The sequence below is a fragment of the Poecilia mexicana genome, unplaced genomic scaffold (genome assembly GCF_051168715.1).
Source record: "Poecilia mexicana isolate PSO_F unplaced genomic scaffold, ASM5116871v1 scaffold_5, whole genome shotgun sequence".
NCBI classification, from domain to species: domain Eukaryota; kingdom Metazoa; phylum Chordata; class Actinopteri; order Cyprinodontiformes; family Poeciliidae; genus Poecilia; species Poecilia mexicana.
The window spans coordinates 32,573,415-32,589,582 of NW_028263374.1; the positions used below are offsets into that span (position 1 = coordinate 32,573,415).

Sequence of the window (16,168 nt, forward strand, 5' to 3'; positions counted from 1 at the left end):
AGGACATCTGTGGCTCTGAACTGATAAAGCTGGTGGTGAACTCCAACATCGTACTCACAGACAATCGCATGTTTCAGTTGGGGTTCATGGTCTGACACACACAACTCACATGAGACCCATATGGACGTCACACCTCCTCCTCGTACCCTGCTTGTTTTGTCTATATGTCCATATGTGCCGAGGTTTTTTTTCTTCATCTCAAACTCTGCCCTGCAAAGAGCAGAGTGTGAGACAGGCCGTATTTTTTCCTCTCCTTAACTGATGTTTTTCTTATTTTTCCCCTCATTTCCTCTGCAAGGCGGCACCTGTTGGGCTGCGAGGCCTCAGCCAACTATATCCCCTCTCCTGCGTCCCTCCCCCCCCATGTTGTTGTGTAATGGATGGTTGTACTGGTACTGCAATTTTGTTGTCTTTCTGACAATGACAATGAAATTCTTCTGATTCACTTGTGAAAAGTCATCCCTTGAGCCCTCATGTCAAGTCGGTTGATTTAAACAAAAATATCCCACAGTGCTGAGGCACCTTCTGCTGTTTTGGTTTAGCAAATTAGGAGGGATGACCTCTCCAAGATGGCCACCATGTTTCCTGTCAATGCGGGGTCTACTTTATGATGTTAATACTATTTTTAAAAAGTACAGAAATGGGGTGCTCTGGTGGCACAGGGGTAAAGCACAACTCGCGTAAGGAGGCCTTAGTCCTCGACGTGGACGTCACAGGTTCAATTCCCATCCTGATTACCTTTCCTACATGTCTTTTGTAGCACTACTTAATGTACTAAGGGACTAGATGGCATATGATATTCAGAAGACTAAATTTATCTACTGGAGCTGTTTTCAATAATCAATAAAAATACAAAAGAATAACTGCTTTCAATACCATGTATTTTAAAGAAGAGAAAATTAAAGTGAACATCACAAAACATACATAGAACCTAAAAAAAATAAATACAAAATATATACACAGTACTGCAGTAAATCGTCCATATAAATGTGCACAAAGGTCCTAAATTTCCCCACCAGTCAGCACAGTGTCTCACTGACACACATTTGAAAAGTCCATGGTTTAATTGTCCAGATATTTGAGGTGAAAATGTCCAAGCGCAATTTGTTTCCAATGGAGAAGAGATGAATAATGGATTGTGTGTCTGTATGGTGAGATGGAGGGGGAATACTGCAGACCATCAGCCTCCTACCAGACCAGTATGGAGTGAGTTTCAGGTTCTCCTGGCTCCAGCCAGTTCTCAGAAACTCACCATCCTTTAACCTTAAAAAGGGTCACCGGGCCTGTATTGAAATAAACAGGACCAGTAAATTACCAGCCTGCTAGTTAACTAGACTTTTTTCAGTTATATACAGAAATAAATGCAATTAAAGCTCCGCGGAGCCTCAAGCGGCCCTCGCAGCCAAGCGCCGCTCAAGCCTATAGCCACCGTGGATGTTCCAGCACCGCCTCCTGCCAGCCACCGCCGACGCTCGCGCGCCGTCCTCCACGCGATCCGCTTTGATGCCTTCGGCAGCGTTCCCTGGCCATGCACCCAAAATCTGGAGTAGATTGGGCCATGTGGCAAGGAGATACAGCTGTTTGATTAACCTAGGGGGCGCGGTGGAGTCAAATTGCAATTAAACTCTATTGGGCTCCTTAGAGGTTCACAAGTGTCACTCATAAAAAGTCTTGTGCAAATAGGATGATGCGTCTGTGAATAAGAGACGATTGTATGCATATGGCGAGGGTCAGCCATTTTGTGACGCCCCCACAAGTCTGTAGGCATTTGCAGAGTTCATCATCATCTCATTTTATGTCAGTCTGCACAGGGTTGGAATCCATGACACACCAACATGTTTTAGAGTGTAAAAGTAAGACATACAGTAGAAAAAACAGGTGACTTCCTGTCGGAAGTGGGCGGGGCTAAGGTGATGTCATCAATCGACCACCTAACTGTGATGAAGGCTGGTCTGTAATGAGACATAGAAAGTCTGATGCAGCTATGACCTTGTATGTTCATGTTATGTCACTTTAATGTATTAAGGCGAATAGTCAAAGTTTGGGACTTAGCCACGCCCACATGCTTTGACATACAAAAATTCCTGTGATAACTTTGGACCTTTAATGTCTCAACTCTCTGCTGACTGAGTTTGAAGTCTGTATCTCGAAAGCTGTAGGAGGAGATAGATCAGATGCGACGTCTATGAAATAGAGGAAATGGCGGATTTTGATCCAAAATGGCCGACTTCCTGTTGGGTTTGCACCATGGCTCTAAGAGACTTTTTTGTAGGTCCTGACATCATACACGTGTGTACCAAGTTTCATAATTCTAGGTTAAAGCATGGCTTGGGGCTGATCATTTGAAAATTTCTAGGGGGCGCTGTAGAGAAATTAGGCCACGCCCTTCAATGACTGTTATGGATTCCTGTTCGGGGATGAATAAGGACGCATCCTAGTGAGTTTGGTGCAGCTGGGCTGAAACATGTGGAATCTAGAGCCAAACGTATGTCGGCGGCGTTCCCTCTGCTTCGCCGCGCTGCCACGGCCACGCCCTCTACTGAAAACTCTTGGCGCTTTAAAGCAAGTGAGACCAACATGTTATCTGTCATCCAACACAGAATCATCTTGATTAGGTCGAGAGAGCCATAGATGGAGCTTTACAAGTTAAAAAAATGCACTTCCTGTTCTGAGGGGGCGGGGCTTAGATGACGTCAGACTATGACGACATAGGATCGTCAGGCATCCCACCAGGATCACTCATGTCAAGTTTGGTGCAGCTGGGCTCCAAATTGTGGAATCTGCAGCCAAACGTATGGACACGGCGTTACAGGTCAGTTCGCCACACTGCCACGCCCACCTGCTCCATCAAAACTAAACAGGGTTGGAATCCAGGACACACCAACATGTTTTCTGTCTGTGGACACAGTTTCATGTTGATTAGGTCAAAGGGGTCAGATAAGGACCGTTCACAGTAAAACATGACACTTCCTGTTCTCAGGGGGCGTGGCCTAAGTGATGTCATCATTAGACCATTGGGTGTTGTAGGGGACCTGATGATGATCAATCACTGAAAGTTTGGTGCTGCTGTGAGTTTTGTTGTAAAAGTTATAACCGTTTTATTTTTCATGGCGACTAGGTGAACTTTGACCCCAGGTAACTCCAATTAGAAAAAAAAAAAACGCAAACCTGTGATAACTTTGGATCGGCCATGCCTTATGAACGATCTGACCGAGTTTGAAGCCGATCGATCGAAGTCCCTAGGACTAGTTCGAAAAAATGCGAACCCTGTAAACGGCCAAAATCGGGTCAAAATCGGAACTTCAATCCAAAATGGCCGACATTCTGTGATACTTGCACTATGACATTAATTGTAAATTCTGAGTGTCTTGGGGAGCTCTACAAGTGTACCAAGTTTCAAGTCTCTACGATAAAGTAAGTGAATAGGAAAGGGTCTTTTGAAATTTGCTAGGTGGCGCCCTTGAGCCGTTTCTTGTGCAATTTTTCTGGGGACCTTAAAATACGTAAATTTTCACCGGGCTCTGGAAGAATAAGAATAATTTACAGCACAGTTTCAATAGGCTCTCGCAGCGCTTAGCTGCTCGGGCCTAATTATATGCACAATCAAATCTTTAAGATAAAATATAGATATCAGCATTTATCTCATCATCTTAAACACATGTGACAATTGATGATCAAACAATTAGCATTGGGTACCACCACCAACATACTAAACAAAACATTGTGCTCACTACTCACCAATTCCATATATAGTTCAATGCATGACAACTTCATGGTTCCAAGCTCACTGGGTATTCAGATCTAGATGATTTTTATATTGTGAGCTTTAAAAGTGCATAATAAACAAAGAGATGAACTGATTGTTTGGAAGCACCAACCTGTAGCTCCTTTGTCTCCAGCTCTTCCCCTCACACCTGACTGGGAAAGCTGTAGCAGGCCTGAATAACTACCTCAGGTGCATCAATTGGCTGAATGCATTGTGTGACTGACTGTCAATCTAACCAATGGAGCAGCAAAGGCGGGAGTAAGGGCAGTTTTTACTTTTTATGCTGGGTTACACTTCCTCCTTTCTTACGACCTACTTTCCTGTCCAACCATTCTCAATTAAAGGCCACTGGAGACAATAAGACCTTTAAAAACATACAGAAATACAAAAAAAAGCTGAAAAGAAATCCCTACTTATAACACACAGACTTGTGGTAGTACTGCAGCACCGCTTGCCACCACATGTTAGAAAAGGAGCAACTGAGTACTCACATAATTTATTGCTTTAGAAGCTATGAAATTATTATTGATTTATTCATCTACAACACATACCACGACTGGAAAAACCTCAACAATGGCTTTCAAACATAATATAGCTACCTGTTCAATTGCCTGGTAACAGAAATAGCAAATAAGCCAATCATATGCTAACATGAATTCATATAGGTAACTTGACATGATAAAGACGACATGTCAATTTTCAACCTTATCATCAGAATGGGGAAGAAAGGCAATTTAAATTACTAAAACCACTGTAGTTGTTGGTGACCAATATGTATTCCTGAAACAGCTGATCTACTGGGATTTTCCTGTGTAGCATCACTTTAAGAAAATCTCCTGAGAGGAACATTTCTGTAAATAAAGAGTACCCTGCCGAATACAGAAGTCAGAGAAGAATGGGTAAAGAGGCAAGACGAGGAACCTTAAAGGAGATAGGACTCAACAACAAGAGACTCCACTCCCTCTAAGAAAAAGAAACTCAGTCTACAACTTGCAAAGTCTCACTTACTTCTGTTCACCATATTCTGAACGTGTTCTTTCCAGAAAGAAGTTCTTCTTTTCCTTTTGGCTTTTTCCCTTTAGGGGTCGCCACAGCAAGTCATCCGTCTCCATGTAACCCTATCTTCCGCATCTTCTTTTCTCACACCAACTACCTTCATGTCCTCTTTCACTCCATCCATAAAGTTCCTCTTTGGTCTTTTTATCTAGGTCTCTTTTCTGGCAGGTCCATCCTCAGCATCCTTCTACCGATGTATTCACCGTCTCTCCTCTGTATATGTCTGTTAGTTTGCAATCCAAAAATTACTGCCCAGTCCCTCTCGGGCCACTGGTATGCCGCTGCCAACCTTTCAAAGGTTGTCAGGTATTGTTCAATGTCATCCCCCTCCTCAAACTTTGGAATATCAAACTGAGTTCATGCTCTTTGTACTGGCTCACCTCTAGATTGATGCTGAGAAGCTGTCTCTACATCATCTTCTGAAGATGGGCCTGATTGAAAGAAAACTTTCTGCTGCTTCTCCAGATCATCTCTCAGATTGCTAACTTCAACCTGTATCTGGTGCCATCTCCTTTCTTGCTTACACTTTTCTTTGTCCCATCTGTCAACAAAGTCACTCTGGGACTGAAGACATTTTTTCAGCACGTCAGAAATGGTGTTCATGTCCACAGAAGCCGTTTCATCACTGGACTGCAAAGTCGGCTGACCTGTAGCTCCATCCTGCTCTGCATCCTCCACGGGAGCTGCTTCTGCCACTTTGAGGCCTTTTGTCTGCTGCTTTGGACCCATAATTAGCTCTTATCTGGACATCAGCGTTGCATCCCACTTCTGACACCAAGTGTTAGTTTGAGATCCAAAAACCAGACAAAACCCAGCAATTATTGAGCTCTGAATTTTTTCTTTATGTAATTTCTTCAAGCACTTAATTCCAGTTCACAGCATGACATGCATTCACACAACAGGAGGGAGAGACCCCCTCTGATCTAAACCACCTGGCTTTTAAAGGATTGGCTCCTACTAGGACTAGTTAAGGGGTGGAGACAACAGATACATTTCCAGAAAGGAAAAAGTCTCATTTGTACTAAATTATATTCTCAGAAAAATATTTACACAATTACAATTAACTAACAACTTCAAAACTAAAACAAAAACAATCTGGGCCCAAACAAAATCCAAAAACATCTCCCCTCCCTCTCAAACAATGGATTTTCCCAGTGAGGCTGATTGAAAACACCAGGTCCTTGTCAGCACTGTTCACGGGCGTGCTTCCATGGCAACACATGATCAGGTGACCTCAAAGAAAAGAGAGAATGATTACAACAAAATATTAAATAGTCAGTTACTTCCTCCAATCAAAAATACATTTACCAGATAAATTAGAATATAGAAGTACAAAAACAGCACCTGTTAGGGAGGGGGCAAATCCCTCACAATGTCCAAACCATCTCAGTCTGGCTTCTCAGACTTTATCTCCTACACATCTGACATGAGCCGTTTCTCTGATGTATTCATTTCTGATTTTATCCATCCTTGTCACTCACAAAGAGAACCTCAACATCTTCATCTCTTCTGTCTCCAGCTCTGCCTCCTGCTTCTTCGTCACTGCCACTGTCTGTAAACCGAACAGCATTGCTGGTCTCACTACTGTCTTATACACCTTTCCCTTCATTCTTGCTGATACTCTTATATCACACATCACACCTGACACTTTTCTCCACCTGGTCCACCCTACTTGGACGCGTTTCTTCACTTCTTTTCCACATTCACCGTTGTTCTGGACTGTTGATCCTAAGTACTTAAAATCTTTCACTTTCTTTATTTCTCTTCTCTGTAATCTCATTGTCTCCACTTGGGTCTCTCTCGTTCACATACATGTATTCTGTCTTGCTACGGCTAACCTCCTTTCCTCTCCTTTTCAGAAAGAACACTTCCTGTAATTTATGCAAATCATACTTAACGGCCATGCAGAACTCACACTCCTCTGGAGAACAGGAGGAGTGCTGGTATCTCCCTTTTTTGGAGTTTAGCGTCTTTGTAAGTTAGACCACGATTATGTTTGATTCCAGAGCACGTCAAAATGGATTGTCACTCAGTGACATTCTTTTTACAGGCCCTAATCTAAGCAACAACCTCTTAGGTGTTCTAATGTGGCTCAGAGAAGAACAAGTGGCAGTGACCGCTGATATCAAGCAAATGTTTCACTGTTGTGGTCAGAGGCCCACGGGAACCTCTTATGATTTCTGTGGCATAAAAACAATGACATGGAACAACCAATTGTGGAGTTTTGCATGACAGTACATGTTTTTGGCAAGCCTGTTGCCTGTAGTTGCACCCTATGGGCTTCATCCTGCATCAGAAGACCAAGAGAACAAAAACAACATGACAAAACATCTTGTAGAACATTACATATGTGTTGATGATGGCCTTACCTCTGTTTCATCCAGTGATGAGGCAATCTACATATATTGTCAAAAATGCTCATCAAACATTGGCTTCATCCAACTCAAGGTTGCACAAGATTGCATCAAATGACATTACTGTGATGAAAGCATTTCCCAGGGAGGACCTGGGAAAGGGTCTTACAGATCTCAATCTCAGAGCAGACCCTCTACCATTGCAAAGCAGCCTTGGAATAAGTTGTGACATTAACACAGATGATTTTATTTTTCAAGTCTCAAGTGAAAAGAAACCTCATACTCGTACAGGAGTGCTGGCAGCTATAAACAGGTTTGCAGTCAGAGTGAGTATTCAAGGAAGAGCTCTTCTAAGAGGGCTATTGATTGAAACCATCAAATGGGACGATCCACTTCCAGAAGGCAAGCTAGAGGTGCATGAAATAACATCTTGAACAAGTGAGGATCCCTTGACAGTATATCTCCTTATCCTTTCATAATGCAGCAAATAAAGAGCTGTGCATATTCTGCAATCCCTCTACTAAGGAAATTGCTGCTGTGGCTTATGTCAAAATTTCAGATGCAGAAGGCAAAAGTGAACATGGCTTCATGTTTGGCAAAGCAAAATTTGCTCCACAAAAAGAAGTGACCAATCCGAGATTAGAAGTTTCTGGAGCTGTCCTTGCTATTGAGATTGCTGACATAATATCTGAGGAGATGGATGTTCCATTCCACTCAACAAAGTTCTTTACTGACAGCAAGGTAGTTCTCAGCTACATTCAGAATGAGTCCCGGAGATTCTTTGTAACTGGGTGCAAAGAATCAAAGAATGCTCATGCCTTGGAGAACAGCAAGTGGTTCGCAGGATCAGATTTCCTACTGACACAAAACAAGCACACTGAACAAACTGAAACCTCTTTCAAACTAGTCAACCCTGAATCCAACCCAGAGATTCATCCTACAGTGACATGTTGTGTAGCAGAACTCACAGACTCTTTCATGGACCCAAGTCATTTTGAGTAATTTTCATCATGGTAGTCTCTGTTGAGGGCCATAGTAAGATTGTATAAGAAGGAGAATCAAATGAGCAAATGTCAAGGTTGGCATATGTGCAAGGACCTCAGTCCAGATCATTTTCTAACTGAAAATCATGTCATTTTGGGCTACCTTCAATGCAAACACTACACTGAATTACTTGCATGTATTAGAGATCAGAAGGAGATGCTTAAACATAGCCATCAGTGGAAACTATCACCCTATACTGATGACTCAGGTTGCCTCAGAGTAGGAGGCCATCTCTCACAAGCCAATCTCCAAAATGATGAAGCAAACTCATATATTATTCCTAGTCATCATCATCTGACAGCCCTCCTGGTATGTCACTATCACCAGTGCGTACAGCATCAGGGATGTCCATTTACAGAGGTTGCTGTGAGATCAGTTGGCCTTTGGATTGTTGGTGGAAGACGATGCTTCAGCTCAGTTACATATCACTGAGGGTTAGTTGAGACAGAGTTCGAAAGAACAAAAGGTGGCAGACCTATTAATAGATCGTACCACAATCTCCCTTCAATGCATAACAACATTTATGTTATGTTATAGTCAGTGCTTTTGGAACCTTCACCATAACCTCTCGGCGAACATGGGGAGACTATATAAACAGTAAAAGTTGGGCTATCATCTTCAGCTGTTTAAATGCCAGGACATGTTGAAGTGATGGGATCCATAGTTTCCTCAAGCCTCATCAATGGTTTTCAAAGATTAATTTTCATTCATGGACTGGAGCAATTGAGATCCGACTGTGGAGCTAACTTCATAGGAACATGCAAGAAGCTTAGCATCGCTCCGACAATCAAACTGCGACAATAAAAAAATCCATGACTTCTTAAATGAAAATGAGTGCACATGGATTTTTAATCCACCTCATGCCTCATATAGGGGAGGAAGTTGGGAGCGAGCGCAAGATTGGCATCACAAAGTGCATATTAGATTCCATGTTAAGTATCCCAACTCAGCATCTCATCCACGAAGTGCTAGTTACCTTTCTAGCTGAGGTGGCTGCCATTGTGAACTCTTGACCTTTAACTCCTATCTCTTCTGATCTTGACTGTCTCTTTCTTCTCACACCTGCTACCCTCCTTACCAAGAAAACCGGTGATTCCTCCGTGCCTCCTAGAGACTGAGAGTAGAGATCTTCACAGACATCAATGGAGGCAGGTGCAACATCTCTGGAATGTTTTCTGGCATCACTGGAGGAGCCAATACTTGCCCATCTTAATGCTTTACAAGAAGAGCTGTAAGGTCCTCACTTATTCCTACCTATCTTTGTTCTGACCACTTGACTTTTAAACAAGGTTTCTTTTGAAAAATGTTTTTGCTGCAGTACTGGTCTTTTTTCATAAGTCAATGAGCATGAAGAATAGGTGAAACTGAAGGAGATGGCATACAGGAAAAGGAAACAGAACCCTAGATTAATGACTGTAGAATGTAGACTTCTCATATGGTGCACATACTCTACTACTAAGCTGCCTTTCTGAATATTATTTCTGATGCGATTCTGATTTATGGTCCTTGAATGCATGCCATTTTCTGTTGTCACTACCTGCCGTTTCAGGAAGAGTGAATACTGCAAGTCAATGACTCAGTGCAATCTGCTGGATTTTCTTAGAAACATTTTTAAACTATTTTTGAATAATTAACTGTGCTTACTGTATTGTTTGATAACTAGGATCAGTTGGAATATATGTTTGATTGAACAGAAATAATTTCTGTAATGTGCAAGACGACATTTGTTGTGAATGAGTGGACAATCTCAGAGACAAACTCTTATAGCAAGTAAGCAAGCATGTCGAAGCATGTAGTGACAGAGAGCAAACAATTGCTATATATATATATATATATATATATACATATATATATATATATATATATATATATATATATATATATATATATATATATATATATATATATATATATATATATATATAATGTATATAGACAGACAGAGAGAGAGAGTGAGATGGAGAGAGAGAGGGGAGTGGTGGAGTGGGCTTTCTACCACCGACTCAAGATGTACAAAATTTAACTTCTGGATCAAGATAAAATACAGTGCAGTCCCACACAAAGCACTGACTGGACATGCATAAAAATAACATAGAACTTGTTTAATGTTCTTCATCTGGTGCTTGTGAAATCCCCACACCCCTTCATGAGCACATGCCCAGGACCACATTGGGCAACTGCCTATAAGGACAATATAAAAGAAACATCACTATACTTGGACTATTATACATTATACATTACTCTAGTATGTATAATTTTGACCTTACATTTATAAAAAAAATTGCTTTGCTCATAATGTTTTGAAATCCATCTTGTATCATCATTCTACTGTGAAAATGCATTAGTAAATGACCCAAGCTAAAGTTCTGATCGACACCGGTCAGCCAAGAATACCAGAACACAGTATTCCTGCACTTTTATATCCATGAGGAATATTAGGAACACCTTCTGTCTGATGGGAGTTGAGCTACTACAGTCCACCATGCTCTCACTTAAACTCTGCATTGTTTTGTCTTGCTGCCTGCTTCATTACTGGGGTAGCTGTATTTACATGGGTACTTAGATCCAAGTGCAAAGTGTTAGAAACAGTCTCTTAATTAAATCAAATGCATTGTTGCACTCTTGTCTAAATGTTCTCCCAACAGACAGTAAAGGGCAACTTGTGCCCCAGTGCAAAGGAAATTAGGTGCATTAACAAGTCAATGAGGAATTCATGTGTGTATAATTTCACAGTGAGCACATCTGACCTTTGTTAATGATGCCACTCAAAACTCTGCAGGTGGTGTTTCTGAAATAAACTCCTGGGGGATCCTACGTGCATCGCTGGAGCTGCGCGCCCTCCTCCTGACGCACGGAGGAGGAGAAAGGAAGAAAACACATTCTATTACAAAGTGAAAACAAACAGAGAGCATTGTCCATCAAAACTCAGCAGGTGTTTGCTTTATTTTTTATTTTTTATCGCCGTTGTCTTCTTCCCCTTTGAAGCATCAAAACAGAAATTATGTGGGGGCAAATTCCTGTGAGGCATGTTTTCATTTGAGAGTGCTCATCTGTGAATGCATGTTTATTTTTTTATTCCTCTCAGCAGAAGACAGAGAGAAAGGAAGCGCGTGAGAGAAAGATGAAGAGTGGGTGAGGGGTGGAAGTGCTTAACTCATTCACAGGCTGGCTTTCTTCTCCTGCAGAGAGAAACAAGAAACAAAGAGAGTGCATGCCCAGGGTCCTCCATTCACAGTTGCTTAAATTCACTCCTGCGCTTTTGCTCAGGAGTGCTTTGCTCATCTTGAGATCCACCTCCAGCCCATACTTGTCAAGTTTTGGACTTGAGAATATGGGAAATATTTATCCGCCGGGCCTGCGTCCTGGGTGTTGTGAAGGGTTTTTTAATGTTAATTTTTCTGTTAATATTGTATTTTACACACTGTATAAAAATTGCAAATGTACTTTGTTGCATTGTCAATAAACAATTGACAATGAATATATTGTTTATAAACATAATAAGAAAATATATTTTTTCCGTAGCCCTCACCCTCTTCTGTAGGAAAGCATTTATTTAGTTAAGCTTTTAATGATCTGATAATATTGGCACAATATTTCAAATATTACCTACTTGGTAGATTTGGGAAATATCTAAATTCTTACTGTATGTTTTGCATAATTATGCTTTTCTGTATACTTGTTCATGACATAATAGATTATAGTTGGTATGCTAATGCTATTCAGAAAGAAAAAACTTAAACAAAAACTATAGGGTTTGAATGACTGGCAGAATGTTCTGTTCGCGGTTTGAGCATCTCAAATTGTAGTTTTTGAGCTAGAGCAGATTAAAGATTGTCAAGCTTGTGAAAAATTGGGTGGACTAGCCCTTTAGCCATTTATTGAACCAAAAGAGTATAGGGTAAGAGTATAAGGCTTTCTCTGTGAAGGCATCATGATCAAATTAATTGCACGGCGCTTTGGACAAGTTTACAAAAACATCTCTATACAGTGTGCAGGGCAGAAGGAACTTCCGGGTCAGACCCCTTGTCAAAAATTGTGAAACCATGGATTATTTAGGAAATGGCTCCCTCTTCAGTTCCGGAGTGCAATGGTGCCATTTCCAAATATGGTGTAGGATTTATATCTGATCTGTCCTCACCCCTTTCTGTTTGCTGCAGCAAGGTCTTTCTCAGTCAATCAGCGAACAGAAAGAGAAGTGTTCTGTTTTAGAGTCAGTCTGTAGTTTTGGCAATGGTAGAGGAGGATGATAGCTCTAAGCCTAAGGCCTCTCGCATTGATTACCTCTTCTTAAGGGACTGCACCCTAACTGATGCGAGATTGTCAAAGGCTTTCTTTTCCAATCACCTCCTCCTGTCTTGCATCCTTTCACTTCCTTCAGGTGCGACGACCGGGAGAGGTCTGGAAACTCAACCGCTCCATGCTGGAGGACCAGGTTCTGATCAGCCAGTACTGGGATCGGTACCGTGAGTGGCAGACCCTCCAAGACCTGTATGAAACACGAGCACAGTGGTGGAAGATGGTGAAAGGTAGGACCCAGACTTTGTTCCAACAAGCAGGGAAAAATAAAACGACTAAAGAACAGAGACGCATATTGGGGCTGCAAAAACGACTAAAGAGATATCACATTTTAAACTAACAGGGCATGGATTCTAATAAAGAAATAAGAGAAGTAAAAAAATCAAATGAGAAATTTAGCAGAGATAAAGAGTAAGGGGGTGATTTTAAGAAGTACAGAAAGAGAAATAGAAGAAGGTGAAAAATGTACAAGATAGTTTTTTAAGAAAATAGTAAATAATACAAGTTTTATCTCTGAACTGAAGACAGAAAAGGGAAAAATAGTAACAGAATAAATGAAAAAAGTGATCGAAACATTTTATAGTGAATTATATACACAAAAAAACAGTCAAAGAAAATATAAAAGAAACTTTGGAATTCCTTGAAAAAAGTATAAAAGAAACTAGTTTTTTAGAGCAGGATTTTACCCTTTTAGAGCTTTATCATTCACTGAAGAGTTTTTAAACAGGAAAATCTCCAGGCTCAGACAGACTCCCTCTAGAATTTTATTTAATATTTTGGGATATTTTAGCACCTGATTTACTTGTGTTTACTGATTTTAGCAAATTAGACAAACTCCCAGATAGATTTAGAACAGGTATATTTACACTTTTATATAAAGACAAAGATAAGAAAGATCTTAAAACTGGCGACCTATCACTCTTTTAAACGTGGATTGCAAACTTTTTAGTAAACAGCGCCATGTGTTGGGGATTTAATCCACCCGGGTCAAGCCTTCACAGCGCTGGGAAGGAAGACCAAGGACAGCCTCATACTGATCCGAGACACCATGTTTGTGAGAGATAGAAACATTTGGCTGCTAGTCCTAAATTTTGATTTTGAGAAAGCTTTCGATCGGGTCTCGCACCAGTACCTTTTCCAGGTACTGCAAAAAATTGGTTTTCCTGGGAGGTTCATGGGTGGGACTGCTGTACCCAGACATCACCAGCAGATTTCTGGTTAATGGGTTTCTGACAAAAGCAGTGAAAGTGAACTGTGGTGTCTGTCGGGATTGTCTGTTATCTGTTCTTCTCTATGTGACCTGCATCGAGCCACTTGCGCAGATCTTGAGAAGGGACCCACAGATTTCAGGTGTAAATATACCAGCGAGTGGGAGCAGGACCTGTAGCTGTTTTTAGGAAGTCATTACACAAGTATTCAACAAGCCATGGACATTTCCAGTAATAAAAAGACCAATGCAATGACCAGATTCTGGCTTGGATCCTATCTGAGGAAACTAAAACTGACTTTGACTGTGATTTTAGAACCCCTGTAGCTTTTAACCTCCCCCGGCATATGCTTTTATACAGCAGAATTTCTAAGAAATTCTTAGAACGTTTTAAACTGGAAGAAGAAGAGATCAGGATTTTAACCAACCATCATTTTATTTCTGTTGTGCAGGACCGGGAATCAATGACTCCAGTGCGCGGCCTCCTGTACGGAGATGCCACCACAGTTTGGCGCAACGTGAGCCATCCCGTCCTTCCAAACAAACTCCAGGACCTGTCATGGATGGTGCCTGATGGGATCCTCCCGGTCAGAGCCGTTATCCACTCCCACTGCATGTCACCAACGTCCATCTGCCCTTGACCCGGTTGTGGCGCCACGCGCCGGAGTCGGTGAGGCCCCTGCTGTGGGAGAGCAGCGCTGCTGTGGACCTTTGGGCAAAGGCCGACTTCTTGCAATTCCCATACTTCCAGCAAGGGAGGTCCTTCATGGACAGCTGTAAGGGGTGCTGTAGGGGTGAGCCACCGGAAACTAGCGGAAAAAAACTTTGCAGAGATGTGGTTCACCCTAGCCACCATCAAAGACGCCATATGTGTCATGAAATGCGGGTGTGGTGGAGGTGAGAGAACGCTGTGGACCAGGAGATGAAGATGAGTGGAGATATAATCATAAATACAGCTCGATACAGTCCCAACACAGGCAGCACAGTGAGCGGAGAATAATGCTAACACTGGTAGCAACTGACAGAGACTGAAAACGAGAGCTGCAGCCGACACAGGACTTCACAGTTCAACTGTGACAACTAAACGACTGCGACAACATACGACCACATTAGACACATACGACATCTGACTAAGCCAAGGATCCGACAACAGACAGAGACAACGGGTAGACTTAAATACGCTGGGATAATCACGGGAACGAGACACACCTGGGAACAATCAACGGGGAAGACATGACAGCACAAAGACTCACAAGAAACAGAAGCTAAAATAAACACACAGAGAACTCAAATCACCACAGCACCTCCCCTCCCCCCGCCCTCAAGGGTAAATAAGTAAATTCTTTTAGCATCTTGTAAATTTAACTTCACAGCATTTAAGTTAAACATACTTATGCCTAAATGTTGGATTTACTTAAGTGAATTTATTTGTCTTTACTTAAATTATTATGTTGAAAGTAAATGTGTAACATTTAATTAACAAGGTTTAGTGGTAACAGTTGACATAACTTTTTTTCCCCAAAAACCTGTTTATTGTCTTTTATATTTCAAAAACAGACAGACAAGTAACTCACAAATGCACAAAACACCAGGCAAAACCAAAATAAAACACATGAACAACTTAAACCTTCAAGGTGACAAACATAAGTTGATTGCAGTGAGACAGAGTACTTTAAGTTTGTTATCTCAAGGATGTATGTTGAGACTTAGTCCAAGAGATTTAATTGCAGTCCACAAGATAGGTGTAAGGTGATGGCCTTGGCCTCCCTGGATTTAGGCATGCAGACATCAGTGGCTCAGTTTTGTACATTATTCGAGCAAATGAGTATATTTGGAGTTAACATGAAGATAACAGACTTATAGCCACTATAAGAGTAAAAACAAAAGCAAAATTAGCTAGAATACGTTCAGTCATTCATCATTATGAGTATTTATATTTTCCAAGAATAGCAAAAACTTTTCCCATATATTTTTGAACACAAAATATTTACCCTTAATCATAAAGGTGAGTTTCTCCAAGGCATGAGAGTTACTTGACATAACTTTAAGCAAATTCAACATTTAATTTCTTATTGTGTAGGATTGTCAAATAAAGAAAGTTTGTGCTATCCGTTTGTATTCTATGACAGCATATTAGCACTACTAATTAAAAAATAAAAAAATAAAAATTTCAAGAAAAAAGCCATAACATTATGAGAATAAAGTTGTAATATTGTGACTATGCTTTTGTTTTCATATCCCATTGGAAAAAGCCTACCAAATAATCTTATTTTCAACAGCCTACAGGGGCCATCAACTTTTCATGAAAGTGTCATGAATTGTGGTGTGAGGTGGTGAGGCAGATACAGATGACCCAGGTTGGAGTGAATAAAAGAAATGATGATTTTAATGAAGATGTCAGCAACAAAATCCAAAATCCAGGCAGCACAGATAGAGCGGAAGGTT

At 41.1% G+C, this 16,168-nt stretch overlaps 1 long non-coding RNA gene across 1 annotated transcript; it reads left to right on the forward strand.

Moving 5' to 3' along the window:
- Nucleotides 1–12,070: 12,070 nt before the first annotated feature.
- On the forward strand, nt 12,071–15,941 carry LOC148159845 (uncharacterized). The gene is made up of 2 exons (XR_015762938.1): nt 12,071–12,746; nt 14,176–15,941. It is a non-coding gene; the product is annotated as an uncharacterized LOC148159845 (long non-coding RNA).
- The last annotated feature ends 227 nt before the right edge of the window (nt 15,942–16,168 follow it).